Here is an 11,070-nt window from a genome sequence, read left to right as displayed (position 1 = left end):
CTCACCAACACAAGCGGCACACATACCAAGTTCAGCATCACTTATGTATGTCACTCCCAAGCGTCACTTGTAGAGGATGTTAAATTGGTACACTTATTTTGTTACCAACTTTTACTACCAACTCTTGCTACCAAGTTCTGCTACCAAGTTTTGTTACCAACTCTGTTACCAACTCAGTCACGCTAACGTGGAACACCTGTTACCAACTCTGCTACCAACTTTTGCTACCAACTCAGTCACGCTAACGTGGAACACCTTTCACAAATATATGGTGGCACAGGTATCGTTGATGGCACGGGGTAAAGTGCTGTATTGCACCGTTACCAACTTCCTCAGGCGACGACTGGAACTTGGATTGGGCACGGACTATGCGACAAGTCACATTACCATTATACCCGAAATCCAATGACGACGACTGGAACTTGGATTGGGCACGGACTATGCGACAAGTCACATTACCATTATGCCCGAATTCCAATGACTTACTAGTTGGTCTTCTCAGGAACATGTACCACCACCCTCCGATCTGTTGTACTGTGGTAGAACACTCAAGAAGACACAGTGAAGATAACAAGTCAGGAACACATGTACGGTTTAATACACATAGAAGTGAACATGAACAACACATTTGAAATGTATCATACACGGGCTACTTGTTGCGGACTATGCCACACAACGGCCAATTTATTTGCCTCCCCTCCTATCGCGGATAAAGGAGGCAATCCCGCACGGCCGTGAACATCGCGGAAAATACCCGCCGTAGTCGTTCAAATTATTTACAATGTTGGCGTGGTTACAAAATTCGTACAATGATTATACGTTTTAACAGTATCTCTTGTACATGGTTACTATAATTCGGCATATATCATCGGTCTAAACCGGAGTTGGTATTAAATAACCCAAACTTGCCCATGACAAAGAAGTAACCACATATTTAATAATAAGTGTTAAAACTCATAATAATGCACTACCACATTACAGCATTTGCCCAACGTTCCGATATTGTGCCCCTTACTATGTTATAGACACTATCGATCATAACAAATACTAATCGAACAGTTAAATCGAATCGGTTCCACCGAATTTCGTTACAATATATATATATATATATATATATATATATATATATATATATATCCGGATGTGTGTATGTATGTGTGTGTCTGTGCATATAGCTATCTCGCTATATATCTCCATATGCCTGTGCATCTGTCTGTATATGTATCTTTCTCCCTATCTATCTCTGTAATGTCTGTGTGTCTGTCTGTATATCTATCTGTCTCGCTATGTATCTCCATCTGTCTGTGTATTGTAACGAAATTCGGTGGAACCGATTCGATTTAACCGTTTCGATTATAATTTGTTATGATCGATTGTGCCTATAGCATAGAAAGGGGGCACGATTGGAACGTTTGGCAAATGCTGTAATGTGGTAGTGCATTATTATGAGTTTTAATATTTATTATTAGATATGTGGTTACTTGTTTGTCATGGGCAAGTTTGGATTATTTCAATACCAACTCCGGTTTAGACCGATGATACATGCCGAATTATAGTAACCATGTACAAGAGATACTGTTAAAATGTATAATTCTTGTACGAATTTTGTAACCACGTCAACATTGTAAATAATTTGAACGACTACTGCGGGTACCTTCCGTCTCGCTTACGGCCGTGCGGGATTGCCTCCTTACTCCGCGATAGGAGGAGAGGCATATAAAGTGGCCGTTGTGTGACATAGTCCGCAACAAGTAGCCCGTGTATGATACATTTGCAATGTGTTGTTAATGTTCATTTCTATGTGTAATAAACTGTACCTGTGTTCCTGAACTGACGACTCTACCGTGTCTTCTTGAGAATTCTGTCACCAAGCAGCGGTGTGCAGAGTTAGTCTGGTAGGAATGGGGGGTCCCCATGCACCCCCCGAACACATTTTTTTAACTTAGTTTTTTGTAACCCTTAGGGTGTCTAGTTAATGAATTTTTTTGTTCCCAAGAAAAAATCGTGTCCCATGGGGGTCATTGGCGGCCATCTTGGCAGCCATCTTGGATTTTCAGGGAAAATCATTATTTTCTATAACTTTTGAACTACACAGCATAAAATTAGAAATAAAGCATTTCTTCAGGGTAAATGTGATACGAGGAATCGATTGCAATGATTATTTACATGACTAAAGCAAGTCTGAAACAAGAAAAGCCTAAAAATATGCAAATTTCGGTGTCATTTTCGCCGAAAAATACCCAAATAGTTTAACTTTTCAATTACACAACATACTGGGACAAATAAAACAGTACTCCAGAGTTAATACGGCACGAGGAATCGTTTGAGATAGTTATTTACATGATTAAATCAAGTTACATACAAGAAAAGTCCAAAAATGCGAGGAAAACCAGTGTCGTTTACTCTAGAAATATTCCCAAGTAGGACATATACATATACATGACAATCTCATACCTCCTAAGAGTAGACTAACTACTTTTTCTTAACAGTCTGGCAGGAATGGGGGGGGGGGGGGGTCCCCATGCACCCTCCTTTTTGTATCGCTTAGGGTGTCTATTTGATTTTTTTTTTGTTTACAAGTAAAAATCATGTCACATGGGGGTCATTGGCAGCCATCTTGGATATGCGAGGAATAGCATTAATTTCTATAACTTTTGAACTTTCCAACATACAAGGACATGTTAATAATATCTCCAGGGTAAATTTGGCATGAGGAATCGATTGAGATGGTTATTTGCATGATTAAAACAAGTATGATACATGAAAAATCCAAAAATGCGAAAAAAAAACCAGTGTCGTTTACTCTGGAAATTGCCCAAATAGTCCATATACATACATGACAATTATAATATACCTCATATGATTGACTAACCACTAAAGTCTTAATAGTCTTGTAGGAATGGGGGATCCCCATGCACCCCTCAGGATGTCTATTTGTTTTTTTGTTTTTTTGTTTCCAAGTAAACATGGGGGGGGGGGGAGTCATTGGCGGCCATTTTTGATTTGAGAGGAAAGTCAGTAAATTCTGTAACTTTTAAACTTTACAACATACAGAGATAAATATAACATTTCTTCAGGGTAACTGTGTCATGGGAAATCGATTGAGATGGTTATTTATATGATTAAAGCAAGTTTGATACAAGAAAGGCCAAAATATGAAAAATTTGGTGTCATTACACTGTAGACTACCCCAAATCCGTATACATACATGACAGACTACCTAAAAAAAATGACTTAGCACTTTGTCTTTAGATCATAGCTCAAATATGGTGTTTTGTACATTAAAAAAAAAAGATGCAACATGCAACTCTAAGCATTTTGACGCCTCATTTGTTGAAATCAAATGAAAAATGTAAGCACGATGGCAATTCATATGCAGATACCCCGAAAATAGCAGATCAAAAGAGGTGAACATACAATTTTGATCACAACATGTGAAAGTGACTAATCAACAAAATTCAAACCTAAAATATAATTGAACACTTTTTGTGTGCATCTTTTATTTCATTTAATTTTGTATTTGAAGAGTTTGAGTAAGGGTATTTCTATAAAGGAAATCACTGTGCCAAAATGCTCTGTCGGTTTCACCAATTTAGGTGCCAGATTGTTATCATTAAAACTTATTTAAGATTAAGTTAAAAATGGTTCATTCAAACGTATTTGTTTAAAGCCTTCCTGTCTGAAAAAAAATATGAATTTAACTTGACAGCCAGAAATCCACTCTATATGTATAATATATATATATATATATATATATATATATATATATATAATATAAATATATATACATATATATATATATATATATATATATGTATATATATTTGCCGCTTTGGTTTTTCATACATATAAAGTATAATGGAATTAACGCATATCGAAAAAAGTAAGACAATATGACTTTACTTTGTCTAAAGTATTCTGAATTCTCATCCTGTGTATCATACAAACCACAGATGCGGTAAGCGATATGTTAGCTTCTGGTTTTACACTACTGTAATTTCCAGTCATCATCAATACGATCATTGTAATCAATATCTGGCTCCTCCTCTTCATCTACGCAGTAACTTTCTGAAGCAAGTCAATGAGGGAAGGGGAAGGATAGGGCCACTTGGCCACACCGGATCCATGATACCGAAGGCTGTCTTCTGCCACCTTTGTCCAGGATGAACGAGGTAGCGCACCAGAAGATTGGCTAGTCAGATCGCTTGAAGATGGCAAGGTGGTACCCGTCGTTCACACATTGAAAGTGTGAAATAAGGTTGCCTCTGCCAGGTGGGAGCAAGGAGAAATCCACCTTGGATTTGGTCATCAGTTGCTCGCCCTGTCCCACCATCTGTTTCAGCATGATGCTGCGAACGCCATTATAATATACTTCTCCCGGGCCTTGCTATACATTTTAGGCATGTGAATGCTTCAATGTCATCTGTCACCTCTGGCTCCACAGACCACCCATCACCAAGATTTGTGAGGAAAAAACACTCAACTTGGCATATTGTAAAGTCGTATTCTAAGATTTCAGTAGTCTTTAATATGATATGATACTGAGCAACTTATTAGATTTCAGTGAAATACTTCTGAAATCATCATATCAAACAACTCTCACCTGAATGCTATATGGGTGGCTTTGTAGATTCTTTAGGAGTCCAACTTTTCCCAACCCATGAAGGCGCTTTAATTGTTACATCTTCCCCGGTGAAAACATTTATACAGTCCAAGTATTTTGGTACAGTAATGAGCTCCCGTTGATTCTATATGCAAGTTAATTGACATTCACAACCTGGCAATACGTGACCGTCCGTTTATTAAGAAAGATACTACATTGTAGAATGGATTAAGCATGGACCAAGGGGATCAAGAAAATGTGTGTCTGTATTCCTCGCCAAAGCTACCTTGTATCCAAGCTTAGCAGCGCACTTGAGGTAGAGCACGACCCTGGTGTCCGTCTCCTTATACTGGTTAGACAGTCACTCATGGATATTGCACCATTGTCTCCTGGAACATGACATTGTGTAAACAAAAGGAATGTATAACAGAAATCACATTCTCTGAAGCTTAAGTGATTCCTGTTACATTCTTTTTGTTCACCCAATCATCCCAGGGGACAAAAAGCTCTGTCCATGAGCTGCTGTCTAACCAGGAGAAGGACACCAGGGTAGCGCCCTACCTCGAGTATTCCACTATTAAGCTTGGGTGCAAAGCAGCAGTGGTAAGGAAACCAGACACAGGCATTTTCTTGATCTTCTTGCACCATGCTTACTCCGTCACCCTCACTATCTCTCTTGATAAATGGACTGTCGAGCATTGCCAGATTGTGAATGTCGTTGAACTGGCATACAGAATCAAAGGGAGCTGGCTACTGTACCACAATATACTTGGACTACATGTGTTTACAGGGGAAGATGTAACAAGTGCCTTCAAGAGTAGGGGCAAAGTCGGACCCCTATTAACGAATCTACAAAGCCACCCCATGTAACACACAGCATTCAGGTGAGAGTAGGATATGACATTATGATTTCTGCAATATTTTACTGAAATGTGGTAAAATGTTCAATATTACATTATAATGAACACTGCTGAAATCTTAGAACATGACTTTAAAATGTGCCAATGTTTTTATCCCCCACTTAAATCTTGGTGATGGGTGGTCTGTAGAGCCAATAAGAGGTGACAGAAGACATTGGAGCATTCACATGCCTAATGTATGACCAAGGAGGTATGGCTTCTCTCATATAAACCTCCTTGCATGGTATGACCATAAGAGCTGGAGAAGTCTATTTACAGCAGCATCATCCAAAGTAAATGATGGGAGAGGGCGAACAAATGACGACAAACTCCAATGTGGATTTCTTCATGATCCCACCTTGCAGAGACAACTTTATCCCACACATTAAATGTGTGACCCTTTGCCTTGCCATCTTAAAGAGAGCTGACCAACCAATCTTCTGATGCTCTATGACCACTTTGAACCTGGGCAAGGATAGCAGAAGATAACCTTTGTTATGATGGAGCCAGTGTGGTCAAGTGGCCCTTTCTTTCCGACCTCCCTCATTGACTTGCTTCAGACAATTACTGAGGAGATGAAGGAGGATGGAGAAGAGGAGCCAGACATTGATTACAATGATCGTTTTGATGATGACTAGAAATTAAAGAAGTGTGAAATTAAAAGCTGATATATCGCATAACCGCTTCTGTGGTTTGTACAGTTACACAGGATGAGAATTCAGAATACTTTTAGGAAAGTGAAGTCATATTGTGTTTCTTTATTTTATCAATATACGTTAATTCCGTACTTCATGGAAAGCATATACACATGTCACAGATGTTAAAATATATAGATGATGACTGGCGGCGGAGGGAACATACCCAATATTCCACCCGAAGGGTTTGAAATGCTACTGAGGGAGGTTATAAGTGTGGTGTGGTCCTAGGCCTTAATTCTGTCATTTGTTACGTGAAAATGTTTTCCCATGGAAGAACATTACAAGAATGTTCGCCCATGGGCGAACATAACGAATGTACCTCCATCACGTGACTGTGTTCAGCCAATCACTAATCGGTATTTGACTAACCCATTTAAAATATCATTTTGTCTTTTGAAAGTAGCTTGAATATTGTGTCTTGTATCAGACAACTTTTCACCGAATTCGAAAGAAAACTTAATTCCAATCAATGTGAACTTGAATTGAATGTATACAGGATATAAGCACAAAAGCGATTCATATGCAAATATTTCTAAATTGAAGTAGCAGCAATCCACATTGATTTACAGTCCCTATTCACAGGGTAGATTTTCGGCTGTCAAATGAAAATTGTCTCTTTGTTTTCGGACAATAAGCTTTCAACAAATACATTTGAATGAATTGCTTTTTTAACCTGAGTATAAATGAAAAATATTTTGGCATCAAAATTTTTGAAATCGGCTCAAGATTTTGGCACAGTGATTGTTTCCTTGAAAAAATCCCAACTCAAACTCGTTTTCATTTCATTCATTCATTCATTCATTCATTCATTTCATTCATTTATTTTTCATTTCCAACAAAAACATATAAATATATTACAGAAATTGAATACAGTACATATATTTCACCATAATACAAAATAAAGGATAAGTTTACAGAAAAATTGTAAGTATACGAAAATGTTGGAAATGGGGAGGAATGCTAAAAAGCTCGGTTTGTAGGATACATTCCCCCCACACGTAATGCAAGAAATTATATGATCGATTGACTGATATACATTGAAAATGGATGAAACAGAGAAAAACCTATAATTATGTCAAGACAGTTGAAGAGGTCTACTTAAATGCCGTTGATGTTTTAACGCATGTAATTAAACGCTACCATGTGTCATGAATCTTTCAAGATAATGGCCTCCTACGTTCACTTCACTTCACACATGCATGCATGTTCACATGTATGCTTTTTTTATTTTCATTTCCAATCAATATACACAGGTAATACACAATGAAACGAAATTGAACGCGCACAAAGAATGTTAAATTACAGTTCAAGTTTTATCTTTGTCCATTAGTCGCTTTCACTTGTTGTGATCAACATCATTATCACGTGTCACCTCCTTTTAAGGGTAGTTGCATATGAATTACCATAGTGCTTAAATTCTTATTCGATTTCACCAAGTGAGGGGATAACAATGCTTGAAATTAATTTTCTCTTCAGATTTTATTTAATGTTTTTGACACAAAACAGAAAAGGCCTATTTGGGCAATGATCAAAAGACAAAGTTGTCAGTCACTTTGTGAGGTATACAATTTGTCATGTATGTAGCAACTATTTGGGTACTTTTCGGTGTAACCGATATAGAATTTTTCATATTTTGGACTTTTCTTGTATGAGACGTTTTTTAATCATGAAAATAACCATCTCGCTCGATTCCTCATGTCACATTTACCCTGAAGAAATGTTTTATTATTCCTTGTATGTTGGAAAGTTCAAAAGTTATAGAAATTAATGATTTTCCTTGGAAATTCAAGATTGCCGCCAATAACTCCCATGTGACACGATTTTTACTTGAAACAAAAAAAAATCATCAAATAGACACCCTAAGGGATAGAAAAAGGAGGGTGCATGGGACCCCTCCCCCATTTCTACCAGACTGTTAAGAAAAAGTGGTTAGTCACTCTTTGATGGTATGAGATTGTCATGTACATGTATATGGACTACTTGGGAATATTTCTAGAGTAAACGACACTGGTTTTCCTCGCATTTTTGGACTTTTCTTGTATGTAACTTGATTTAATCATGTAAATAACTATCTCAAACGATTCCTCATGCCGTATTAACTCTGGAGTACTGTTTTATTTTTCCCTGTATGTTGTGTAATTGAAAAGTTAAACTATTTGGGTATTTTTCGGTGAAAATGACACCGAAATTTGCATGCTTTTATGCTTTTCTTGTTTCAAACTTGCTTTAATCATGTTAATAACCATTGCAATCGATTCCTCGTGTCAAGTTTATCCTGAAGAAATGCTTTATGTCTAATTTTATGCTGTGTAGTTCAAAAGTTGTGGAAAATAATGATTTTCCCTGAAAATCCAAGATGGCTGCCAAGATGGCCGCCAATGACCCCCATGGGACACGATTTTTTCTTGGGAACAAAAAAATTCATTAACTAGACACCCTAAGGGTTACAAAAAAGTAAGTTAAAAAAATGTGTTCGGGGGGTGCATGGGGACCCCCCATTCCTACCAGACTAAGTGGTGGTACATGTCTTGAGCTGGAGCACCGTTCCTGAGAAGACCAACTAGCAAGCCGTTGGATTTCGGGTATATTGGTAATGTGACTTGTCGCATAGTCCGTGCCCAATCCAAGTTCCAGTCGTCGTCATTGGATTTCGGGTATATTGGTAATGTGACTTGTCGCATAGTCCGTGCCCAATCCAAGTTCCAGTCGTCGCCTGAGGAAGTTGGTAACGGTGCGATATAGCACTTAACCCCGTGCCATCAACGATGCCTGTGCCACCAACGATGCCTGTGCCACCATATGGTTGTGAAAGGTGTTCCACGTTAGCGTGACTGAGTTGGTAACGTGAGTTGGTAGCAGAACTTGGTAGCAAGAGTTGGTAGCAAAAGTTGGTAACAAAATAAGTATACCAACTTAACATCCTCTACAAATGACGCTTGGGAGTGACCTACTTAAGTGATGCTGAACTTGGTATGTGTGCCGCTTGTGTTGGTGAGCTGCTTCTGACACAACATAATACATGGTAGCGTACAGACTGGTAGTTTTAATAATTTAAAGGGATCGTTGTAAACTTCAACAAAACGAACCCCGCCTACTCGGCCATCCTGACACGGCTCGCGGAGACATTTGTACAAATAGTCGAATACACTCTCTTACTTCACGACGAGAAGGCGAGTTCGTCACAGTATCTATCTGTCCTATATCTATCTCTATATGTTTATGTGTCTATCTCCCTATATATCTCCATACGGCTCAGTGTCTTTCTTGCTCCCTATCTATTTCCTTGTATCTGCATCTATCTGTGTATCTGTCTGTCTCCCTATCTCTGTTTGTCCATCCTGTTATCTGTCTCGCTGTCAATATGTTTACATTTATTTATATCTAAACTACAGTGTACTTGTTTGTTTGTTTGTTTGTTTGTATATATATATATATATATATATATATATATATATGGATGTGTGTATGTGTGTGTTTGTGTGTGTGTGTGTGTGTGTGTGTGTTCAGCGTGCCACACTTGTTCAGGCGTGTGAGTACATCCGAATCGTGAACGATGCTATAATTACCGATATGAAAATGAAAGTGCTGAATATCGGTTTGTGCTTGTTACCACGGTATCAAAGAGTTTGAAGAATACACAATATTTTGATTAAAAAAAAAAAAAAGAAGTTTGTAAGTTTGCTAGAACTACTTGTCTCTGTTCTACCATGATAGCGGCCTTAATGCTATACAAAAAGCAATATATGTATCTATAAATTATTCTCTCTCTCTCTTTCTAATTACATATATTTTCCAAATAACTGTTTCTTCAGTATTTGCTGTTCCTTGGTAAAGGATTGGCAGCTTACCAATCACTGTCACTCATTAGCTGCATCGATTCATGCCAAAAGAAACATAGGACTGCATTCCTGCACGTCACTATTTATGTATCAATGATAACATTAATATCAGACATTCCGCACAACCTTGAGATCAGTGCACGCGATGTCAATTGTAATTCGTGTAAAATAATGTCAGCTCTTCATCAACCTACTTATGAACAACCATCAAATAAAAAACGCATGCGCCCGTTCATGTGGAAACTACACAATATATCGGACATTATATGTGAAAGCACTGAATTACTCTTCCCGTTAAATAATTGAAAATGATGTGAATCATGGTAGCCTACATGTTATCTGAGTTCATTATCTTTATCCATTTACAACTGCATTCCCGCTTTTGATATATATAACAGACTGACAGATGCTAAACAAAATAATGGCCAATCTAGTTGATGATCATGAGCATACTTTCGGGGATTTGGGAGATTCTTGATAACGTTTGGACACAGTAAGCCAAATCATGACATCCTAAAATTGGAAATCAGCTGATAGTGTGCACGAATTGCAAGACTTTGGGTAGAATGAAAAAATATCACTAACTTAATAGATTTAATTGATAGTAACGAACCAAGCAAACATATACCTCAATAACAAACAACTATATGAACTCTTAAAGCTTTCATGACTTATCACAACAAAGCGTTCGCAAGATTTAATGACGCTGTAATTTAAAGAGTAACCTTTACATTGAATACACAATACAAAAAAAGTTTATTGTATACCAAATCTATAAACAAATTCCTGTATAGAAACAAAGAAGTCAGATGTTGAGAATATTTTCTTAACGCAAAATCTTACTCTCCATTTATTCAATATTGCCCATATCAATGTCAGAATGTTTGCTTGGCTGGCTCTTAAGACCTATTTATGTAACCTTGCATGGCAGAGCCTACAGAGGTGGTTTTCTGGCAGGTCTAATAATAACATTACTGGTCAACTCAACTGAATCGGGATTTCAGTGTTTTTGTAACAGAATTACCTTTTAT

The sequence above is a fragment of the Diadema antillarum genome, unplaced genomic scaffold (genome assembly GCF_040938485.1).
Source record: "Diadema antillarum isolate AM-2024a unplaced genomic scaffold, OU_Dant_1.0 seq00000770_RagTag, whole genome shotgun sequence".
Taxonomy (NCBI): Eukaryota; Metazoa; Echinodermata; class Echinoidea; order Diadematoida; family Diadematidae; genus Diadema; species Diadema antillarum.
Note: the sequence above shows the minus strand (reverse complement) of the source record.